This window comes from Balaenoptera physalus (assembly GCF_965194825.1).
Source record: "Balaenoptera physalus genome assembly, contig: HAP1_SCAFFOLD_721, whole genome shotgun sequence".
NCBI classification, from domain to species: Eukaryota; Metazoa; Chordata; class Mammalia; order Artiodactyla; family Balaenopteridae; genus Balaenoptera; species Balaenoptera physalus.
Window position 1 is genome coordinate 9972 of NW_028126042.1, and position 23940 is coordinate 33911.

The following is a 23940-nucleotide window of genomic DNA, read 5'->3' on the forward strand; positions in this document are numbered from 1 at the left end:
CACAAATCTCCACGCATTTGTCATCACAATGCTCCATGACCCCTGTCATCCCAATGCTCCATAGCACTTTTCATCACAATGCTACATGACCACTTTTATCACAATGTTCCATGACCACTTTCATCACAATGCTCCATGAACACTTTCATCACAATGCCCCATGACCCCTGTCATCAAAATGCTCCATGGCCCTTGTCACCACAACGCTCCAGGACACGTCATCACAATTCTCCTTGGCCCTTGTCATCACAGTGCTCCATGGCGCTTGTCATCACAATGATCCAGAGCCTTAGTGCTTGAGTTGGGAGTAGTATCATTGCCTCAGTTAGGGACACTGTCATTGCCTGAATAGGGAGTAGTGTCAGAGCCTTCGTTAGGGACAGCGCCAGGGCGAGTTGGGAGTAGTGCCAGTGCCTTAGTTAGGGACAGCGCCAGTGCTTGCGTTGGGAGTAGTGTCAGGGTCATAGGTAGGGACAGTGTCAGTGGCTGAGATGGGAATAGTGTCAGGGCCTTAGTTACGGACATTGTCAGTGCCTAAGTTGGGATTTTTGTCAGGGTCTTTATTATGGACAGTGTCAGGGCCTGAGTTAAGAGTAGTGTCAAGGCCTTAATTTGGAAGAGTGTCAGTGTCTCAGTTTGGAGTAGTGTCAGACCCTTACTTAGGAACAGCGTCAGTGCCTGGGTTGGGAGTAGTGACATGGCCTAAGTTATGGACAGTGTCAGGGTCTGAGTTAGGAATAGTCTCAGGACCTTAGTTAGGGACAGTGTCAGTGACTGTGTTAGGAATAGTGTCAGGGCCTAAGTTAGGAGTAGTCTGAGACCGGTAGTTAGGAACAGTGTCAGGGCCTGAGTTGTGAGTAGTTTCAGGGCCTTAGTTAGAGAAAGTGTCAGTGCCGGAGTTGGGATTTATGTCAGGGCCTTAGTTAGGGACAGTTTCAGTGCCTGAGTTGGGAGTAGTGTCAGGGCCTAGTTAGGGACAGTGTCAGTGCCTGAGTTGGGAGTAGTGTCAGGGCATTAGGGACAGTGTCAGTGGCTGAGATGGGAGTAGTGTCAGGGTCTTAGTTAGGGAGAGTGTCAGTGCCTGAGTTGGGAATAGTCTCAGGGTCTTTTTTGGGGACAGCATCAGGGCATGAGTTAAAAGTAGTGTCAAGGCCTTAGTTAGGGAGAGTGTCAGTGCCTGTGTTGGGAGTAGTATCAGGCCCTTCGTTAGGGACAGTGTCAGGGTCTGAGGTAGAAGTAGTCTCAGGGCCTTAGTTAGGTAGCGTGTCAGTGCCTAAGTAAGTAGTAATGGGAGGGCCTTAGTTAGGGACAGTGTCAATGCCTGTGTTGGGAGTAGTGTCAGAGCCTTAGTTAGGGACAGCGTCAGTGCCTGAGTTGGGAGTAGTGTCAGGGCCTAAGTTAGGGCCAGTGTCAGTGCCTGAGTCAGGAGTAGAGTCAGGGCCTAAGTTAGGGACAGTGTCATTGCTTGAGATAGGAGTAGTGTCAGGGCCTTAGTTAGGAGTAGCATCAGTGCCTTCGTTAGGTATTGTATCAGCGCCTCAGTTAGGAATAGTTTCAGGGCCTTATTTAGGGACAGTGTTAGTGCCTGAGTTAGGAGTTGTGTCGGCCTTAGTTAGGCACCTTTTCAGGGCCTGAGTTAGGAGTAATGTCAGGGCCTTCCTTAAGTATTGTGTCAGTGCCTGAGTTAGGAATAGTGTCAGGGCCTTAGTTAGGGACATTGTCAGGGCATGATTTAGGAGTTGTGTTAGTGCGTGAGCTATGAATAGTGTCAGGGCCTTAGTTAGTGACAGTGTCAGTGCTGAGTTTGGAGTAGTATCAGGGCCTTAGTTAGAGACAGTGTCAGGTCCTGAATTAGGTGTATGTCAGGGCCTTAGATAGGGACAGTGTCAGTGCCTGATTTAGGAGTAGTGTCAGAGGCTTTGTTAGGGACAGTGTCAGGGCCTGAGTTAAGAGTAGTGTCACAGCTTTAGTTAGGACCAGTGTCAGGGCCTTAGTTAAGTCCAACATCAGCGCCTATGATAGGAATCAGATCAGGACCTGTGTTACAGGTAATGTCAGGGCCTTATTTAAGAACAGTGTCAGGGCCTGAGTCCTGACTTACTCCTTACTCTCCTCACTGAGGACTTTTGACACTGCTGCTAATTCAGGCCCTGATAATGTCCCTAACTAAGGCCCTGACACTTTCCCTGGCTAAGGCCCTGAACTTCTCCTAAGTCAGGCCCTGATACTGTCCCTAACAATGGCCCTGACACTACACCTAACTGAGGCCCCGACATGATACCTAACAAAGGCTTTGTTGCTAGTCCAAACTAAAGCCCTAAAATTGGTCCTAAGTAAGGCCTTGACACTAATCCTAACTCAGGCCCTAAAACTGTCCCTAACTAAGGCCCTGATAGTATGCCTAACTCAGGCCCTCATCCGATTCCTAACAATGGCTCTGATGCTAGTCCAAACTAAGGCCCTGAAACTGGTCCTAAATAAGGCCTTGACACGAATCGTAACTCAGGCCCTAGCACTGTCCCTAACTAGGTCTCAGACAGTACACCTAACTCAGACCCTGACACTGTCCCTAAGCAAGGCCCTGACACTACTCCTAACTCAGTCCCTTACACTGTACCTAACAAAGTCTCTGATGCTAGGCCTAACTCAGGCCATGAAACCGTCTGTAACTAAGGCCCTGCTGCCATCACTATCAAAAGTCCTGACATTATCCTGAGCTAATATCCTGACCTATGTCTTTCCAAGGTCCTGAAACTGTCCCAAAGTCAGCCCTGACGCTGTCCCTAAGTGAGGCCCTGAAGCTTTCCCTAACTAACTCAAGCCTTGATGCTGTGACTAACTCAGACCCTGATCATGTCTTTAACTAAGACCCTAAGGCTGATCCAACAGAGGCCGTGATGCTTCTCCTAAATCATGCCCCGATAGTGTCCCCCACTAAGTGTCTGAGGCTAGGCCTCACTCAGACCCTAACACTCTCCCTAAGTCAGGCTCTGATGCTGTCCCTACCTGAAGCCCTAACCCTGGTTCTGAATAAGGCCCTGAGAGTCTCCGTAACAAAGGTCTTCACACTATCCTTAGGTCATTTCCTGACACTATCCCTAGATGTTAAGCTGACACGGTCACTAGCTAATGTCCTGCCTCTTATGCTAACTGAAGCCCTTAGGCTGTGCCTACCTCAGGCACTGCATTTAGTCCCAAGACCATGAAACTGTCCCGAACTAAGGCCTAGATGCTCGCCCTACATCCGGCCCTGACACTGTCCCTAACTAAGGCCCTAACACTATTGCTAACTGAGGATCTGACACTGGACCTATCAGAGGCCCGCTACTCCTAACTAACGCCTTGAAACTTTCCCTAACGTAGGCGCTGCTACCATCAATATCTAAAGTCCTGACATTATCCTGAGCTAATATCCTGACCCATGTCTTACCAAGGTCCTGAAACTCTCCCAAAGTTAGCCCTGACACTGTCCCTAAGTGAGGCCCTGAGGCTGTGCCTCACAGAGGTCCTGATACTGTCTTTAACTAAACTCTAATGCTGATCTTACAGAGACCCTTATGTTGATCTTATGTCATGCCCTGACGCTGTCCATAGCTAAGGCCCTGACTCTAGGCATCACTCAGGCCCTGTCGCTCTCCCTATGTCAGGCTCAGACTCGGTCCCTACCTGAAGCCCTGACACTGGGCCTAAATTAGGCACTGATGCTCTAATTAGCTATGGTCTTGACACTATCCCTAGGTCATTTCCTGACACTATCCCTAGATCTTAACCTAAACTTGTCTTTAGCTATTGTCGAGCCTCTTATGCTAACTAAATCGCTGATGCTGTCTCTAACTAGGAGCCTGAAATTAGTCCCGAAGCCCTCATCCTGTCCCTAACTGAGGTTGGAGGCTCATCCTAACTGAGGCGCTGACACTGTCCCTAACTAAAGCCCTGACACTACACCTAACTCAGTCCCTGACACTGTACTTTACAAGGGCTCTGATGCTGGTCCTAACTGAGGCCCTGACACTCTCTCTAAGTAAGGCTCAGAATTTGCCCCTAATATAGGCCCTGCTGTCAGCAATAACTAAAAACTGGGCACTAGCCTGAGTTAATATCCTGACTTATTTCTAACCCAGGTCCTGACACTGTCCCTAAGAAAGCCCTGTCGCTGTCCCTATGTTAAGAACTGAGGCTGTCCCTAACTCAGGCCCTGAAGCTTTCCCTAACTGAGGCCTTGAAGCTGTGACTAAGTCAGGCCCTGATCATATCTGTAACAAAGACGCTAAGGCTGATCCAACAGAGGCGCTGATTCTGTTCCTAAGTCATGCCCTGACAGTGTCCTCAGCTAAGGGCCTGATGCTAGGCCTCACTCAGGCCCTGTCGCTCTCCCTAAGTCAGGCTCTGATGCTGTCCCTACCTGAAGCCCTGACACTGGTTCTAAATAAGGATCTGATACTCTCAGGAACTAAGGTTTTGACACTATGCTTAGGTCCTTTCCTGACACTCTGCCTAGACCATAACCTGACCCTGTCCCTAGCAAATGCCGTGCCTCTTATGCTAAATACAGCCCTGCTGCTGTCCTTAACTAAGGGCCTAAAATTACTCTCGAGGCTGTGACCCTGTCCGTACCTAAGGCCTCGATGTTCGTCCTAATTCAGGGCCTGACACTGTCCCTAACTAAGGCCCTGCTGCCGTCAATATCTAAAGTCCTGACACTATCCTGAGCTAATTTCTTGACCCATCTCTTACCAAGGTCCTGAAACTGTCCCTAAGGAAGCCCTGATGCTGTCTCTAAGTGAGGCCTTGAGGCTGTCCCTAACAGAGGCCCTGATAATGTCTTTAACATAGCCCCTGAGGCTGATCCTACCGTGGCTCTTATGCTGCTCCTAAGTCATGCCCTGACACTGTCTCTAGCTAAGGCCCTGACGCTAGGCCTCACTCATGCCCTGTCCCACTCCCGAAGTCAGGCTCTGACGCTGTTCCTACCCGAAGCCCTGACACTCACTGCTCCTAAATTAGGTCCTGATGTGCTAAGTAACTAAGGTCTTGACACTATCCCTAGGTCATTTCCTGACACTCTCCCTAGACCTTAACCTAACCTTCTCTTTAGCTAATGTCGAGATTAGCTAAAGAGATTCTTTAGAACGAGATTCTTTCATCTTCTGAATATAGTTTTCTTCAAAACATAATTTTTAGAGTGTTAATAATTTTAAACAAAATGTACTCAACTGCTGTGGAATATTCCTTCATAGGAGCGTGCATGGTTCACTTCTGCATCTGCTTGTGGTGGTGTTCAGGTTGCTTTCAGCTGTAGATCCCCTTATGCTAGCTAAATCCCTGATTCTGTCCCTAAATGAGGCCCTGAATTTAGGTCCGAGGCCGTGAACCTGTCCCTAAATGAGGCCTGGAGGCTCGTCCTAATGCAGGCCCTGACACTGTCCCTAACTAAGGCTCTGACACTACACCTAACTCAGTCACTGACACTGTACCTAACAAAGGCTCTGATGCTAGTCCTAACTTAGGCCCTGACACTGCCTCTAACTAAGGCCCTGCTGCCGTCAATATCTGAACACCTGATATTCTCCTGAGCTAATAGCCTGACCCATGTCTTACCAAGGTCCTGAAACTGTCCCAAAGTAAGCCCTGATGCTGTCCCTAAGTGAGGCCTTGAGGCTATCCCTAACGGAGGCCCTGATAATAGCTTTAACGAAGACCCTAATGCTGATCCTACAGAGGCCTTTATGCTGCTCCTAAGTCATGCCCTGATACTGTCCCTTACTCAGGCCCTAAAGATAGGCCTCACTTAGGCCCTGTTGCTGTACCTTAGTTAGGCTCTGATGCTGTCCATACATCAAGCCCTGGCACTGGTCCTGATTAAAGCACTCACGCTGCTGCTAACTAAGGCCCTGATGCTCTCAATAACTAAGGTCTTCTCGTTATCCCTTGGTCATTTCCTTTCACTATCTCTGGCCTGGAACCTGACTCTGTCCCGAGATGATCTCCTGCATCTTATGCTAACTGAAATCCTAATGCTCTCCCTAACTGAGGCCCTGACTACTCCTAACTAAGTCCATGACACTGAATCTAACAAAGGCCCGGAATCTGTCCTTAATATAGGCCCTGCTGCCAGCAATAACTAAAATCCTGACACTCTCCTGAGTTAATATCCTGACTCATTTCTAACCAAGGTCCTGACACTGTCCCTAAGAAAGCCCTGTCGCTGTCTTTAAGTGAAGACCTGAGGCTGTCTGTAACTCAGACCCTGAAGCTTTCCCTAACTGAGGCCTTGACGCTGTGACTAACTAGGGCTCCGGTCATGTCTTTAACTAAGAACCTAAAGCTGATCCAACAAAGGCACTGATGCTGCTCCTAAGTCATTCCCTGACAGTGTCCCCAGCTAAGGGCCTGACATTAGGCCTCACTCAGACCCTGTCGCTCTTCTTAAGTCAGGCCCTGATGCTGTCCTTACCTGAAGCCCTAACACTGCTTCTGAATAAGTCCCTGAGGGTCTCAGTAACAAAGGTCTTCACACTATCCTTAGGTCATTTCCTGAAACGATTCCAAGCCTTTACCCTAACCCTGTCCCGAGCTAATGTCCTACCTCTTATGCTAACTAAAGACCTTATGCTGTGCCTAATTCAGGCACTGAATTTAGTCCCAAGGCCGCTAGACTGTCCCTAACTCGGCTCGATGCCCTTATCATCACAATGTTCCATGACCACTGTCATCACAATGTTCCATGACCACTCTCATCACAATGCTCCACGCCCTTGTCATCACAATGCTCCATAACCCCTGTCATCACAATGCTCCATGACCTTTGTCATTGCAATGCTACATGCCATTGTCATCACAATGCTCCATGCCCTTATCATCACAATGCTCCATGACCCTTGTCTAAAATGCTACATGCCTGTGAAATCACAAAGCTCCATGCCTCCTGTCATCACAAATCTCCATGACTCTTGTCATCACAATGCTTCATGGCCCCTGTCATTCAAAATGCCATAGGACCACTGTCATCAAAATGTGCCATGGCCCTTGTCATCACAATGCCCCGTGACCCCTGTCATCACAATGTTCCAGGCCCCCTGTCATCACAATGAGCCATGACCCCTTCCATCACAATGCTCCAGGTCCGTTTTCATCACAATGCTCCATGACCCCTGTCATCACAATGTTCCCTGGCCTTTGTCATCACAATTCTCCATGACCCCTGTAATCACAGTGCTCCATGACAACGTTCATCACATTGTTCCAGGACCACTGTCATCATAATGTCACATGAGCCCTGTCATCACAATGCTCCATGGCCCTTGTCATCACAATGCTCCATGATCCTTGTAATCAAAATGCTCCTTGACCCTTTCATCACAATGTTACAGTACCCCTTTCTTCACAATGCTCCATGCCGCTGGTCACCACAATGCTCCATGACCTCTGTCATCGCAATGCTCCATGTCCCTTGTCATTAAAATGCTCCATGGCCCCTGTCATCACAATGCTGCATGATCCTTATAATCTCAATGCTCCATGGTCCTCGTCATCACAAATCTCCACGCATTTGTCATCACAATGCTCCATGACCCCTGTCATCCCAATGCTCCATAGCACTTTTCATCACAATGCTACATGACCACTTTTATCACAATGTTCCATGACCACTTTCATCACAATGCTCCATGAACACTTTCATCACAATGCCCCATGACCCCTGTCATCAAAATGCTCCATGGCCCTTGTCACCACAACGCTCCAGGACACGTCATCACAATTCTCCTTGGCCCTTGTCATCACAGTGCTCCATGGCGCTTGTCATCACAATGATCCAGAGCCTTAGTGCTTGAGTTGGGAGTAGTATCATTGCCTCAGTTAGGGACACTGTCATTGCCTGAATAGGGAGTAGTGTCAGAGCCTTCGTTAGGGACAGCGCCAGGGCGAGTTGGGAGTAGTGCCAGTGCCTTAGTTAGGGACAGCGCCAGTGCTTGCGTTGGGAGTAGTGTCAGGGTCATAGGTAGGGACAGTGTCAGTGGCTGAGATGGGAATAGTGTCAGGGCCTTAGTTACGGACATTGTCAGTGCCTAAGTTGGGATTTTTGTCAGGGTCTTTATTATGGACAGTGTCAGGGCCTGAGTTAAGAGTAGTGTCAAGGCCTTAATTTGGAAGAGTGTCAGTGTCTCAGTTTGGAGTAGTGTCAGACCCTTACTTAGGAACAGCGTCAGTGCCTGGGTTGGGAGTAGTGACATGGCCTAAGTTATGGACAGTGTCAGGGTCTGAGTTAGGAATAGTCTCAGGACCTTAGTTAGGGACAGTGTCAGTGACTGTGTTAGGAATAGTGTCAGGGCCTAAGTTAGGAGTAGTCTGAGACCGGTAGTTAGGAACAGTGTCAGGGCCTGAGTTGTGAGTAGTTTCAGGGCCTTAGTTAGAGAAAGTGTCAGTGCCGGAGTTGGGATTTATGTCAGGGCCTTAGTTAGGGACAGTTTCAGTGCCTGAGTTGGGAGTAGTGTCAGGGCCTAGTTAGGGACAGTGTCAGTGCCTGAGTTGGGAGTAGTGTCAGGGCATTAGGGACAGTGTCAGTGGCTGAGATGGGAGTAGTGTCAGGGTCTTAGTTAGGGAGAGTGTCAGTGCCTGAGTTGGGAATAGTCTCAGGGTCTTTTTTGGGGACAGCATCAGGGCATGAGTTAAAAGTAGTGTCAAGGCCTTAGTTAGGGAGAGTGTCAGTGCCTGTGTTGGGAGTAGTATCAGGCCCTTCGTTAGGGACAGTGTCAGGGTCTGAGGTAGAAGTAGTCTCAGGGCCTTAGTTAGGTAGCGTGTCAGTGCCTAAGTAAGTAGTAATGGGAGGGCCTTAGTTAGGGACAGTGTCAATGCCTGTGTTGGGAGTAGTGTCAGAGCCTTAGTTAGGGACAGCGTCAGTGCCTGAGTTGGGAGTAGTGTCAGGGCCTAAGTTAGGGCCAGTGTCAGTGCCTGAGTCAGGAGTAGAGTCAGGGCCTAAGTTAGGGACAGTGTCATTGCTTGAGATAGGAGTAGTGTCAGGGCCTTAGTTAGGAGTAGCATCAGTGCCTTCGTTAGGTATTGTATCAGCGCCTCAGTTAGGAATAGTTTCAGGGCCTTATTTAGGGACAGTGTTAGTGCCTGAGTTAGGAGTTGTGTCGGCCTTAGTTAGGCACCTTTTCAGGGCCTGAGTTAGGAGTAATGTCAGGGCCTTCCTTAAGTATTGTGTCAGTGCCTGAGTTAGGAATAGTGTCAGGGCCTTAGTTAGGGACATTGTCAGGGCATGATTTAGGAGTTGTGTTAGTGCGTGAGCTATGAATAGTGTCAGGGCCTTAGTTAGTGACAGTGTCAGTGCTGAGTTTGGAGTAGTATCAGGGCCTTAGTTAGAGACAGTGTCAGGTCCTGAATTAGGTGTATGTCAGGGCCTTAGATAGGGACAGTGTCAGTGCCTGATTTAGGAGTAGTGTCAGAGGCTTTGTTAGGGACAGTGTCAGGGCCTGAGTTAAGAGTAGTGTCACAGCTTTAGTTAGGACCAGTGTCAGGGCCTTAGTTAAGTCCAACATCAGCGCCTATGATAGGAATCAGATCAGGACCTGTGTTACAGGTAATGTCAGGGCCTTATTTAAGAACAGTGTCAGGGCCTGAGTCCTGACTTACTCCTTACTCTCCTCACTGAGGACTTTTGACACTGCTGCTAATTCAGGCCCTGATAATGTCCCTAACTAAGGCCCTGACACTTTCCCTGGCTAAGGCCCTGAACTTCTCCTAAGTCAGGCCCTGATACTGTCCCTAACAATGGCCCTGACACTACACCTAACTGAGGCCCCGACATGATACCTAACAAAGGCTTTGTTGCTAGTCCAAACTAAAGCCCTAAAATTGGTCCTAAGTAAGGCCTTGACACTAATCCTAACTCAGGCCCTAAAACTGTCCCTAACTAAGGCCCTGATAGTATGCCTAACTCAGGCCCTCATCCGATTCCTAACAATGGCTCTGATGCTAGTCCAAACTAAGGCCCTGAAACTGGTCCTAAATAAGGCCTTGACACGAATCGTAACTCAGGCCCTAGCACTGTCCCTAACTAGGTCTCAGACAGTACACCTAACTCAGACCCTGACACTGTCCCTAAGCAAGGCCCTGACACTACTCCTAACTCAGTCCCTTACACTGTACCTAACAAAGTCTCTGATGCTAGGCCTAACTCAGGCCATGAAACCGTCTGTAACTAAGGCCCTGCTGCCATCACTATCAAAAGTCCTGACATTATCCTGAGCTAATATCCTGACCTATGTCTTTCCAAGGTCCTGAAACTGTCCCAAAGTCAGCCCTGACGCTGTCCCTAAGTGAGGCCCTGAAGCTTTCCCTAACTAACTCAAGCCTTGATGCTGTGACTAACTCAGACCCTGATCATGTCTTTAACTAAGACCCTAAGGCTGATCCAACAGAGGCCGTGATGCTTCTCCTAAATCATGCCCCGATAGTGTCCCCCACTAAGTGTCTGAGGCTAGGCCTCACTCAGACCCTAACACTCTCCCTAAGTCAGGCTCTGATGCTGTCCCTACCTGAAGCCCTAACCCTGGTTCTGAATAAGGCCCTGAGAGTCTCCGTAACAAAGGTCTTCACACTATCCTTAGGTCATTTCCTGACACTATCCCTAGATGTTAAACTGACACGGTCACTAGCTAATGTCCTGCCTCTTATGCTAACTGAAGCCCTTAGGCTGTGCCTACCTCAGGCACTGCATTTAGTCCCAAGACCATGAAACTGTCCCGAACTAAGGCCTAGATGCTCGCCCTACATCCGGCCCTGACACTGTCCCTAACTAAGGCCCTAACACTATTGCTAACTGAGGATCTGACACTGGACCTATCAGAGGCCCGCTACTCCTAACTAACGCCTTGAAACTTTCCCTAACGTAGGCGCTGCTACCATCAATATCTAAAGTCCTGACATTATCCTGAGCTAATATCCTGACCCATGTCTTACCAAGGTCCTGAAACTCTCCCAAAGTTAGCCCTGACACTGTCCCTAAGTGAGGCCCTGAGGCTGTGCCTCACAGAGGTCCTGATACTGTCTTTAACTAAACTCTAATGCTGATCTTACAGAGACCCTTATGTTGATCTTATGTCATGCCCTGACGCTGTCCATAGCTAAGGCCCTGACTCTAGGCATCACTCAGGCCCTGTCGCTCTCCCTATGTCAGGCTCAGACTCGGTCCCTACCTGAAGCCCTGACACTGGGCCTAAATTAGGCACTGATGCTCTAATTAGCTATGGTCTTGACACTATCCCTAGGTCATTTCCTGACACTATCCCTAGATCTTAACCTAAACTTGTCTTTAGCTATTGTCGAGCCTCTTATGCTAACTAAATCCCTGATGCTGTCTCTAACTAGGAGCCTGAAATTAGTCCCGAAGCCCTCATCCTGTCCCTAACTGAGGTTGGAGGCTCATCCTAACTGAGGCGCTGACACTGTCCCTAACTAAAGCCCTGACACTACACCTAACTCAGTCCCTGACACTGTACTTTACAAGGGCTCTGATGCTGGTCCTAACTGAGGCCCTGACACTCTCTCTAAGTAAGGCTCAGAATTTGCCCCTAATATAGGCCCTGCTGTCAGCAATAACTAAAAACTGGGCACTAGCCTGAGTTAATATCCTGACTTATTTCTAACCCAGGTCCTGACACTGTCCCTAAGAAAGCCCTGTCGCTGTCCCTATGTTAAGAACTGAGGCTGTCCCTAACTCAGGCCCTGAAGCTTTCCCTAACTGAGGCCTTGAAGCTGTGACTAAGTCAGGCCCTGATCATATCTGTAACAAAGACGCTAAGGCTGATCCAACAGAGGCGCTGATTCTGTTCCTAAGTCATGCCCTGACAGTGTCCTCAGCTAAGGGCCTGATGCTAGGCCTCACTCAGGCCCTGTCGCTCTCCCTAAGTCAGGCTCTGATGCTGTCCCTACCTGAAGCCCTGACACTGGTTCTAAATAAGGATCTGATACTCTCAGGAACTAAGGTTTTGACACTATGCTTAGGTCCTTTCCTGACACTCTGCCTAGACCATAACCTGACCCTGTCCCTAGCAAATGCCGTGCCTCTTATGCTAAATACAGCCCTGCTGCTGTCCTTAACTAAGGGCCTAAAATTACTCTCGAGGCTGTGACCCTGTCCGTACCTAAGGCCTCGATGTTCGTCCTAATTCAGGGCCTGACACTGTCCCTAACTAAGGCCCTGCTGCCGTCAATATCTAAAGTCCTGACACTATCCTGAGCTAATTTCTTGACCCATCTCTTACCAAGGTCCTGAAACTGTCCCTAAGGAAGCCCTGATGCTGTCTCTAAGTGAGGCCTTGAGGCTGTCCCTAACAGAGGCCCTGATAATGTCTTTAACATAGCCCCTGAGGCTGATCCTACCGTGGCTCTTATGCTGCTCCTAAGTCATGCCCTGACACTGTCTCTAGCTAAGGCCCTGACGCTAGGCCTCACTCATGCCCTGTCCCACTCCCGAAGTCAGGCTCTGACGCTGTTCCTACCCGAAGCCCTGACACTCACTGCTCCTAAATTAGGTCCTGATGTGCTAAGTAACTAAGGTCTTGACACTATCCCTAGGTCATTTCCTGACACTCTCCCTAGACCTTAACCTAACCTTCTCTTTAGCTAATGTCGAGATTAGCTAAAGAGATTCTTTAGAACGAGATTCTTTCATCTTCTGAATATAGTTTTCTTCAAAACATAATTTTTAGAGTGTTAATAATTTTAAACAAAATGTACTCAACTGCTGTGGAATATTCCTTCATAGGAGCGTGCATGGTTCACTTCTGCATCTGCTTGTGGTGGTGTTCAGGTTGCTTTCAGCTGTAGATCCCCTTATGCTAGCTAAATCCCTGATTCTGTCCCTAAATGAGGCCCTGAATTTAGGTCCGAGGCCGTGAACCTGTCCCTAAATGAGGCCTGGAGGCTCGTCCTAATGCAGGCCCTGACACTGTCCCTAACTAAGGCTCTGACACTACACCTAACTCAGTCACTGACACTGTACCTAACAAAGGCTCTGATGCTAGTCCTAACTTAGGCCCTGACACTGCCTCTAACTAAGGCCCTGCTGCCGTCAATATCTGAACACCTGATATTCTCCTGAGCTAATAGCCTGACCCATGTCTTACCAAGGTCCTGAAACTGTCCCAAAGTAAGCCCTGATGCTGTCCCTAAGTGAGGCCTTGAGGCTATCCCTAACGGAGGCCCTGATAATAGCTTTAACGAAGACCCTAATGCTGATCCTACAGAGGCCTTTATGCTGCTCCTAAGTCATGCCCTGATACTGTCCCTTACTCAGGCCCTAAAGATAGGCCTCACTTAGGCCCTGTTGCTGTACCTTAGTTAGGCTCTGATGCTGTCCATACATCAAGCCCTGGCACTGGTCCTGATTAAAGCACTCACGCTGCTGCTAACTAAGGCCCTGATGCTCTCAATAACTAAGGTCTTCTCGTTATCCCTTGGTCATTTCCTTTCACTATCTCTGGCCTGGAACCTGACTCTGTCCCGAGATGATCTCCTGCATCTTATGCTAACTGAAATCCTAATGCTCTCCCTAACTGAGGCCCTGACTACTCCTAACTAAGTCCATGACACTGAATCTAACAAAGGCCCGGAATCTGTCCTTAATATAGGCCCTGCTGCCAGCAATAACTAAAATCCTGACACTCTCCTGAGTTAATATCCTGACTCATTTCTAACCAAGGTCCTGACACTGTCCCTAAGAAAGCCCTGTCGCTGTCTTTAAGTGAAGACCTGAGGCTGTCTGTAACTCAGACCCTGAAGCTTTCCCTAACTGAGGCCTTGACGCTGTGACTAACTAGGGCTCCGGTCATGTCTTTAACTAAGAACCTAAAGCTGATCCAACAAAGGCACTGATGCTGCTCCTAAGTCATTCCCTGACAGTGTCCCCAGCTAAGGGCCTGACATTAGGCCTCACTCAGACCCTGTCGCTCTTCTTAAGTCAGGCCCTGATGCTGTCCTTACCTGAAGCCCTAACACTGCTTCTGAATAAGTCCCTGAGGGTCTCAGTAACAAAGGTCTTCACACTATCCTTAGGTCATTTCCTGAAACGATTCCAAGCCTTTACCCTAACCCTGTCCCGAGCTAATGTCCTACCTCTTATGCTAACTAAAGACCTTATGCTGTGCCTAATTCAGGCACTGAATTTAGTCCCAAGGCCGCTAGACTGTCCCTAACTCGGCTCGATGCCCTTATCATCACAATGTTCCATGACCACTGTCATCACAATGCTCCACGCCCTTGTCATCACAATGCTCCATAACCCCTGTCATCACAATGCTCCATGACCTTTGTCATTGCAATGCTACATGCCATTGTCATCACAATGCTCCATGCCCTTATCATCACAATGCTCCATGACCCTTGTCTAAAATGCTACATGCCTGTGAAATCACAAAGCTCCATGCCTCCTGTCATCACAAATCTCCATGACTCTTGTCATCACAATGCTTCATGGCCCCTGTCATTCAAAATGCCATAGGACCACTGTCATCAAAATGTGCCATGGCCCTTGTCATCACAATGCCCCGTGACCCCTGTCATCACAATGTTCCAGGCCCCCTGTCATCACAATGAGCCATGACCCCTTCCATCACAATGCTCCAGGTCCGTTTTCATCACAATGCTCCATGACCCCTGTCATCACAATGTTCCCTGGCCTTTGTCATCACAATTCTCCATGACCCCTGTAATCACAGTGTTCCATGACAACGTTCTTCACATTGTTCCAGGACCACTGTCATCATAATGTCACATGAGCCCTGTCATCACAATGCTCCATGGCCCTTGTCATCACAATGCTCCATGATCCTTGTAATCAAAATGCTCCTTGACCCTTTCATCACAATGTTACAGTACCCCTTTCTTCACAATGCTCCATGCCGCTAGTCACCACAATGCTCCATGACCTCTGTCATCACAATGCTCCATGTCCCTTGTCATTAAAATGCTCCATGGCCCCTGTCATCACAATGCTGCATGATCCTTATAATCTCAATGCTCCATGGTCCTCGTCATCACAAATCTCCACGCATTTGTCATCACAATGCTCCATGACCCCTGTCATCCCAATGCTCCATAGCACTTTTCATCACAATGCTACATGACCACTTTTATCACAATGTTCCATGACCACTTTCATCACAATGCTCCATGAACACTTTCATCACAATGCCCCATGACCCCTGTCATCAAAATGCTCCATGGCCCTTGTCACCACAACGCTCCAGGACACGTCATCACAATTCTCCTTGGCCCTTGTCATCACAGTGCTCCATGGCGCTTGTCATCACAATGATCCAGAGCCTTAGTGCTTGAGTTGGGAGTAGTATCATTGCCTCAGTTAGGGACACTGTCATTGCCTGAATAGGGAGTAGTGTCAGAGCCTTCGTTAGGGACAGCGCCAGGGCGAGTTGGGAGTAGTGCCAGTGCCTTAGTTAGGGACAGCGCCAGTGCTTGCGTTGGGAGTAGTGTCAGGGTCATAGGTAGGGACAGTGTCAGTGGCTGAGATGGGAATAGTGTCAGGGCCTTAGTTACGGACATTGTCAGTGCCTAAGTTGGGATTTTTGTCAGGGTCTTTATTATGGACAGTGTCAGGGCCTGAGTTAAGAGTAGTGTCAAGGCCTTAATTTGGAAGAGTGTCAGTGTCTCAGTTTGGAGTAGTGTCAGACCCTTACTTAGGAACAGCGTCAGTGCCTGGGTTGGGAGTAGTGACATGGCCTAAGTTATGGACAGTGTCAGGGTCTGAGTTAGGAATAGTCTCAGGACCTTAGTTAGGGACAGTGTCAGTGACTGTGTTAGGAATAGTGTCAGGGCCTAAGTTAGGAGTAGTCTGAGACCGGTAGTTAGGAACAGTGTCAGGGCCTGAGTTGTGAGTAGTTTCAGGGCCTTAGTTAGAGAAAGTGTCAGTGCCGGAGTTGGGATTTATGTCAGGGCCTTAGTTAGGGACAGTTTCAGTGCCTGAGTTGGGAGTAGTGTCAGGGCCTAGTTAGGGACAGTGTCAGTGCCTGAGTTGGGAGTAGTGTCAGGGCATTAGGGACAGTGTCAGTGGCTGAGATGGGAGTAGTGTCAGGGTCTTAGTTAGGGAGAGTGTCAGTGCCTGAGTTGGGAATAGTCTCAGGGTCTTTTTTGGGGACAGCATCAGGGCATGAGTTAAAAGTAGTGTCAAGGCCTTAGTTAGGGAGAGTGTCAGTGCCTGTGTTGGGAGTAGTATCAGGCCCTTCGTTAGGGACAGTGTCAGGGTCTGAGGTAGAAGTAGTCTCAGGGCCTTAGATAGGTAGCGTGTCAGTGCCTAAGTAAGTAGTAATGGGAGGGCCTTAGTTAGGGACAGTGTCAATGCCTGTGTTGGGAGTAGTGTCAGAGCCTTAGTTAGGGACAGCGTCAGTGCCTGAGTTGGGAGTAGTGTCAGGGCCTAAGTTAGGGCCAGTGTCAGTGCCTGAGTCAGGAGTAGAGTCAGGGCCTAAGTTAGGGACAGTGTCATTGCTTGAGATAGGAGTAGTGTCAGGGCCTTAGTTAGGAGTAGCATCAGTGCCTTCGTTAGGTATTGTATCAGCGCCTCAGTTAGGAATAGTTTCAGGGCCTTATTTAGGGACAGTGTTAGTGCCTGAGTTAGGAGTTGTGTCGGCCTTAGTTAGGCACCTTTTCAGGGCCTGAGTTAGGAGTAATGTCAGGGCCTTCCTTAAGTATTGTGTCAGTGCCTGAGTTAGGAATAGTGTCAGGGCCTTAGTTAGGGACATTGTCAGGGCATGATTTAGGAGTTGTGTTAGTGCGTGAGCTATGAATAGTGTCAGGGCCTTAGTTAGTGACAGTGTCAGTGCTGAGTTTGGAGTAGTATCAGGGCCTTAGTTAGAGACAGTGTCAGGTCCTGAATTAGGTGTATGTCAGGGCCTTAGATAGGGACAGTGTCAGTGCCTGATTTAGGAGTAGTGTCAGAGGCTTTGTTAGGGACAGTGTCAGGGCCTGAGTTAAGAGTAGTGTCACAGCTTTAGTTAGGACCAGTGTCAGGGCCTTAGTTAAGTCCAACATCAGCGCCTATGATAGGAATCAGATCAGGACCTGTGTTACAGGTAATGTCAGGGCCTTATTTAAGAACAGTGTCAGGGCCTGAGTCCTGACTTACTCCTTACTCTCCTCACTGAGGACTTTTGACACTGCTGCTAATTCAGGCCCTGATAATGTCCCTAACTAAGGCCCTGACACTTTCCCTGGCTAAGGCCCTGAACTTCTCCTAAGTCAGGCCCTGATACTGTCCCTAACAATGGCCCTGACACTACACCTAACTGAGGCCCCGACATGATACCTAACAAAGGCTTTGTTGCTAGTCCAAACTAAAGCCCTAAAATTGGTCCTAAGTAAGGCCTTGACACTAAACCTAACTCAGGCCCTAAAACTGTCCCTAACTAAGGCCCTGATAGTATGCCTAACTCAGGCCCTCATCCGATTCCTAACAATGGCTCTGATGCTAGTCCAAACTAAGGCCCTGAAACTGGTCCTAAATAAGGCCTTGACACGAATCGTAACTCAGGCCCTAGCACTGTCCCTAACTAGGTCTCAGACAGTACACCTAACTCAGACCCTGACACTGTCCCTAAGCAAGGCCCTGACACTACTCCTAACTCAGTCCCTTACACTGTACCTAACAAAGTCTCTGATGCTAGGCCTAACTCAGGCCATGAAACCGTCTGTAACTAAGGCCCTGCTGCCATCACTATCAAAAGTCCTGACATTATCCTGAGCTAATATCCTGACCTATGTCTTTCCAAGGTCCTGAAACTGTCCCAAAGTCAGCCCTGACGCTGTCCCTAAGTGAGGCCCTGAAGCTTTCCCTAACTAACTCAAGCCTTGATGCTGTGACTAACTCAGACCCTGATCATGTCTTTAACTAAGACCCTAAGGCTGATCCAACAGAGGCCGTGATGCTTCTCCTAAATCATGCCCCGATAGTGTCCCCCACTAAGTGTCTGAGGCTAGGCCTCACTCAGACCCTAACAATCTCCCTAAGTCAGGCTCTGATGCTGTCCCTACCTGAAGCCCTAACCCTGGTTCTGAATAAGGCCCTGAGAGTCTCCGTAACAAAGGTCTTCACACTATCCTTAGGTCATTTCCTGACACTATCCCTAGATGTTAAACTGACACGGTCACTAGCTAATGTCCTGCCTCTTATGCTAACTGAAGCCATTAGGCTGTGCCTACCTCAGGCACTGCATTTAGTCCCAAGACCATGAAACTGTCCCGAACTAAGGCCTAGATGCTCGCCCTACATCCGGCCCTGACACTGTCCCTAACTAAGGCCCTAACACTATTGCTAACTGAGGATCTGACACTGGACCTATCAGAGGCCCGCTACTCCTAACTAACGCCTTGAAACTTTCCCTAACGTAGGCGCTGCTACCATCAATATCTAAAGTCCTGACATTATCCTGAGCTAATATCCTGACCCATGTCTTACCAAGGTCCTGAAACTCTCCCAAAGTTAGCCCTGACACTGTCCCTAAGTGAGGCCCTGAGGCTGTCCCTCACAGAGGTCCTGATACTGTCTTTAACTAAACTCTAATGCTGATCTTACAGAGACCCTTATGTTGATCTTATGTCATGCCCTGACGCTGTCCATAGCTAAGGCCCTGACTCTAGGCATCACTCAGGCCCTGTCGCTCTCCCTATGTCAGGCTCAGACTCGGTCCCTACCTGAAGCCCTGACACTGGGCCTAAATTAGGCACTGATGCTCTAATTAGCTATGGTCTTGACACTATCCCTAGGTCATTTCCTGACACTATCCCTAGATCTTAACCTAAACTTGTCTTTAGCTATTGTCGAGCCTCTTATGCTAACTAAATCCCTGATGCTGTCTCTAACTAGGAGCCTGAAATTAGTCCTGAAGCCCTCATCCTGTCCCTAACTGAGGTTGGAGGCTCATCCTAACTGAGGCGCTGACACTGTCCCAAACTAAAGTCCTGACACTACACCTAACTCAGTCCCTGACACTGTACTTTACAAGGGCTCTGATGCTAGTCCTAACTGAGGCCCTGACACTCTCTCTAAGTAAGGCTCAGAATTTGCCCCTAATATAGGCCCTGCTGTCAGCAATAACTAAAAACTGGGCACTAGCCTGAGTTAATATCCTGACTTATTTCTAACCCAGGTCCTGACACTGTCCCTAAGAAAGCCCTGTCGCTGTCCCTATGTTAAGAACTGAGGCTGTCCCTAACTCAGGCCCTGAAGCTTTCCCTAACTGAGGCCTTGAAGCTGTGACTAAGTCAGGCCCTGATCATATCTGTAACAAAGACGCTAAGGCTGATCCAACAGAGGCGCTGATTCTGTTCCTAAGTCATGCCCTGACAGTGTCCTCAGCTAAGGGCCTGATGCTAGGCCTCACTCAGGCCCTGTCGCTCTCCCTAAGTCAGGCTCTGATGCTGTCCGTACGTGAAGCCCTGACACTGGTTCTAAATAAGGATGTGATACTCTCAGGAACTTAGGTTTTGACACTATGCTTAGGTCCTTTCCTGACACTCTGCCTAGACCATAACCTGACCCTGTCCCTAGCAAATGTCGTGCAACTTATGCTAAATACAGCCCTGCTGCTGTCCTTAACTAAGGGCCTAAAATTACTCTCGAGGCTGTGACCCTGTCCGTACCTAAGGCCTCGATGTTCGTCCTAATTCAGGGCCTGACACTGTCCCTAACTAAGGCCCTGCTGCCGTCAATATCTAAAGTCCTGACACTATCCTGAGCTAATTTCTTGACCCATCTCTTACCAAGGTCCTGAAACTGTCCCTAAGGAAGCCCTGATGCTGTCTCTAAGTGAGGCCTTGAGGCTGTCCCTCACAGAGGCCCTGATAATGTCTTTAACATAGCCCCTGAGGCTGATCCTACCGTGGCTCTTATGCTGCTCCTAAGTCATGCCCTGACACTGTCTCTAGCTAAGGCCCTGACGCTAGGCCTCACTCATGCCCTGTCCCACTCCCGAAGTCAGGCTCTGACGCTGTTCCTACCCGAAGCCCTGACACTCACTGCTCCTAAATTAGGTCCTGATGCTCTAAGTAACTAAGGTCTTGACACTATCCCTAGGTCATTTCCTGACACTCTCCCTAGACCTTAACCTAACCTTCTCTTTAGCTAATGTCGAGATTAGCTAAAGAGATTCTTTAGAACGAGATTCTTTCATCTTCTGAATATAGTTTTCTTCAAAACATAATTTTTAGAGTGTTAATAATTTTAAACAAAATGTACTCAACTGCTGTGGAATATTCCTTCATAGGAGCGTGCATGGTTCACTTCTGCATCTGCTTGTGGTGGTGTTCAGGTTGCTTTCAGCTGTAGATCCCCTTATGCTAGCTAAATCCCTGATTCTGTCCCTAAATGAGGCCCTGAATTTAGGTCCGAGGCCGTGAACCTGTCCCTAAATGAGGCCTGGAGGCTCGTCCTAATGCAGGCCCTGACACTGTCCCTAACTAAGGCTCTGACACTACACCTAACTCAGTCACTGACACTGTACCTAACAAAGGCTCTGATGCTAATCCTAACTTAGGCCCTGACACTGCCTCTAACTAAGGCCCTGCTGCCGTCAATATCTGAACACCTGATATTCTCCTGAGCTAATAGCCTGACCCATGTCTTACCAAGGTCCTGAAACTGTCCCAAAGTAAGCCCTGATGCTGTCCCTAAGTGAGGCCTTGAGGCTATCCCTAACGGAGACCCTGATAATGTCTTTAACTAAACTCTAATGCTGATCTTACAGAGACCCTTATGTTGATCTTATGTCATGCCCTGACGCTGTCCATAGCTAAGGCCCTGACTCTAGGCATCACTCAGGCCCTGTCGCTCTCCCTATGTCAGGCTCAGACTCTGTCCCTACCTGAAGCCCTGACACTGGGCCTAAATTAGGCACTGATGCTCTAATTAGCTATGGTCTTGACACTATCCCTAGGTCATTTCCTGACACTATCCCTAGATCTTAACCTAAACTTGTCTTTAGCTATTGTCGAGCCTCTTATGCTAACTAAATCCCTGATGCTGTCTCTAACTAGGAGCCTGAAATTAGTCCCGAAGCCCTCATCCTGTCCCTAACTGAGGTTGGAGGCTCATCCTAACTGAGGCGCTGACACTGTCCCAAACTAAAGTCCTGACACTACACCTAACTCAGTCCCTGACACTGTACTTTACAAGGGCTCTGATGCTAGTCCTAACTGAGGCCCTGACACTCTCTCTAAGTAAGGCTCAGAATTTGCCCCTAATATAGGCCCTGCTGTCAGCAATAACTAAAAACTGGGCACTAGCCTGAGTTAATATCCTGACTTATTTCTAACCCAGGTCCTGACACTGTCCCTAAGAAAGCCCTGTCGCTGTCCCTATGTTAAGAACTGAGGCTGTCCCTAACTCAGGCCCTGAAGCTTTCCCTAACTGAGGCCTTGAAGCTGTGACTAAGTCAGGCCCTGATCATATCTGTAACAAAGACGCTAAGGCTGATCCAACAGAGGCGCTGATTCTGTTCCTAAGTCATGCCCTGACAGTGTCCTCAGCTAAGGGCCTGATGCTAGGCCTCACTCAGGCCCTGTCGCTCTCCCTAAGTCAGGCTCTGATGCTGTCCCTACCTGAAGCCCTGACACTGGTTCTAAATAAGGATCTGATACTCTCAGGAACTTAGGTTTTGACACTATGCTTAGGTCCTTTCCTGACACTCTGCCTAGACCATAACCTGACCCTGTCCCTAGCAAATGTCGTGCCACTTATGCTAAATACAGCCCTGCTGCTGTCCTTAACTAAGGGCCTAAAATTACTCTCGAGGCTGTGACCCTGTCCGTACCTAAGGCCTCGATGTTTGTCCTAATTCAGGGCCTGACACTGTCCCTAACTAAGGCCCTGCTGCCGTCAATATCTAAAGTCCTGACACTATCCTGAGCTAATTTCTTGACCCATCTCTTACCAAGGTCCTGAAACTGTCCCTAAGGAAGCCCTGATGCTGTCTCTAAGTGAGGCCTTGAGGCTGTCCCTCACAGAGGCCCTGATAATGTCTTTAACATAGCCCCTGAGGCTGATCCTACCGTGGCTCTTATGCTGCTCCTAAGTCATGCCCTGACACTGTCTCTAGCTAAGGCCCTGACGCTAGGCCTCACTCATGCCCTGTCCCACTCCCGAAGTCAGGCTCTGACGCTGTTCCTACCCGAAGCCCTGACACTCACTGCTCCTAAATTAGGTCCTGATGCTCTAAGTAACTAAGGTCTTGACACTATCCCTAGGTCATTTCCTGACACTCTCCCTAGACCTTAACCTAACCTTCTCTTTAGCTAATGTCGAGATTAGCTAAAGAGATTCTTTAGAACGAGATTCTTTCATCTTCTGAATATAGTTTTCTTCAAAACATAATTTTTAGAGTGTTAATAATTTTAAACAAAATGTACTCAACTGCTGTGGAATATTCCTTCATAGGAGCGTGCATGGTTCACTTCTGCATCTGCTTGTGGTGGTGTTCAGGTTGCTTTCAGCTGTAGATCCCCTTATGCTAGCTAAATCCCTGATTCTGTCCCTAAATGAGGCCCTGAATTTAGGTCCGAGGCCGTGAACCTGTCCCTAAATGAGGCCTGGAGGCTCGTCCTAATGCAGGCCCTGACACTGTCCCTAACTAAGGCTCTGACACTACACCTAACTCAGTCACTGACACTGTACCTAACAAAGGCTCTGATGCTAGTCCTAACTTAGGCCCTGACACTGCCTCTAACTAAGGCCCTGCTGCCGTCAATATCTGAACACCTGATATTCTCCTGAGCTAATAGCCTGACCCATGTCTTACCAAGGTCCTGAAACTGTCCCAAAGTAAGCCCTGATGCTGTCCCTAAGTGAGGCCTTGAGGCTATCCCTAACGGAGGCCCTGATAATAGCTTTAACGAAGACCCTAATGCTGATCCTACAGAGGCCTTTCTGCTGCTCCTAAGTCATGCCCTGATACTGTCCCTTACTCAGGCCCTAAAGATAGGCCTCACTTAGGCCCTGTTGCTGTACCTTAGTTAGGCTCTGATGCTGTCCATACATCAAGCCCTGGCACTGGTCCTGATTAAGGCCCTCACGCTGCTGCTAACTAAGGCCCTGATGCTCTCAATAACTAAGGTCTTCTCGTTATCCCTTGGTCATTTCCTTTCACTATCTCTGGCCTGGAACCTGACTCTGTCCCGAGATAATCTCCTGCATCTTATGCTGACTGAAATCCTAATGCTCTCCCTAACTGAGGCCCTGACTACTCCTAACTAAGTCCATGACACTGAATCTAACAAAGGCCCGGAATCTGTCCTTAATATAGGCCCTGCTGCCAGCAATAACTAAAATCCTGACACTCTCCTGAGTTAATATCCTGACTCATTTCTAACCAAGGTCCTGACACTGTCCCTAAGAAAGCCCTGTCGCTGTCTTTAAGTGAAGACCTGAGGCTGTCTGTAACTCAGACCCTGAAGCTTTCCCTAACTGAGGCCTTGACGCTGTGACTAACTAGGGCTCCGGTCATGTCTTTAACTAAGAACCTAAAGCTGATCCAACAAAGGCACTGATGCTGCTCCTAAGTCATTCCCTGACAGTGTCCCCAGCTAAGGGCCTGACATTAGGCCTCACTCAGACCCTGTCGCTCTTCTTAAGTCAGGCCCTGATGCTGTCCTTACCTGAAGCCCTAACACTGCTTCTGAATAAGTCCCTGAGGGTCTCAGTAACAAAGGTCTTCACACTATCCTTAGGTCATTTCCTGACACGATTCCAAGCCTTTAGCCTAACCCTGTCCCGAGCTAATGTCCTACCTCTTATGCTAACTAAAGACCTTATGCTGTGCCTAATTCAGGCACTGAATTTAGTCCCAAGGCCGCTAGACTGTCCCTAACTCGGCTCGATGCCCTTATCATCACAATGTTCCATGACCACTGTCATCACAATGCTCCACGCCCTTG

At 48.7% G+C, this 23940-nt stretch overlaps 1 long non-coding RNA gene across 1 annotated transcript; it reads left to right on the forward strand.

The window, feature by feature from the left end:
- The first annotated feature begins 250 nt into the window (after positions 1 to 250).
- LOC309653638 lies at positions 251 to 16446 on the forward strand. The gene is made up of 3 exons (XR_014259308.1): positions 251 to 1397; positions 8503 to 8929; positions 16010 to 16446. It is a non-coding gene; the product is annotated as an uncharacterized lncRNA (long non-coding RNA).
- Positions 16447 to 23940: the final 7494 nt, after the last annotated feature.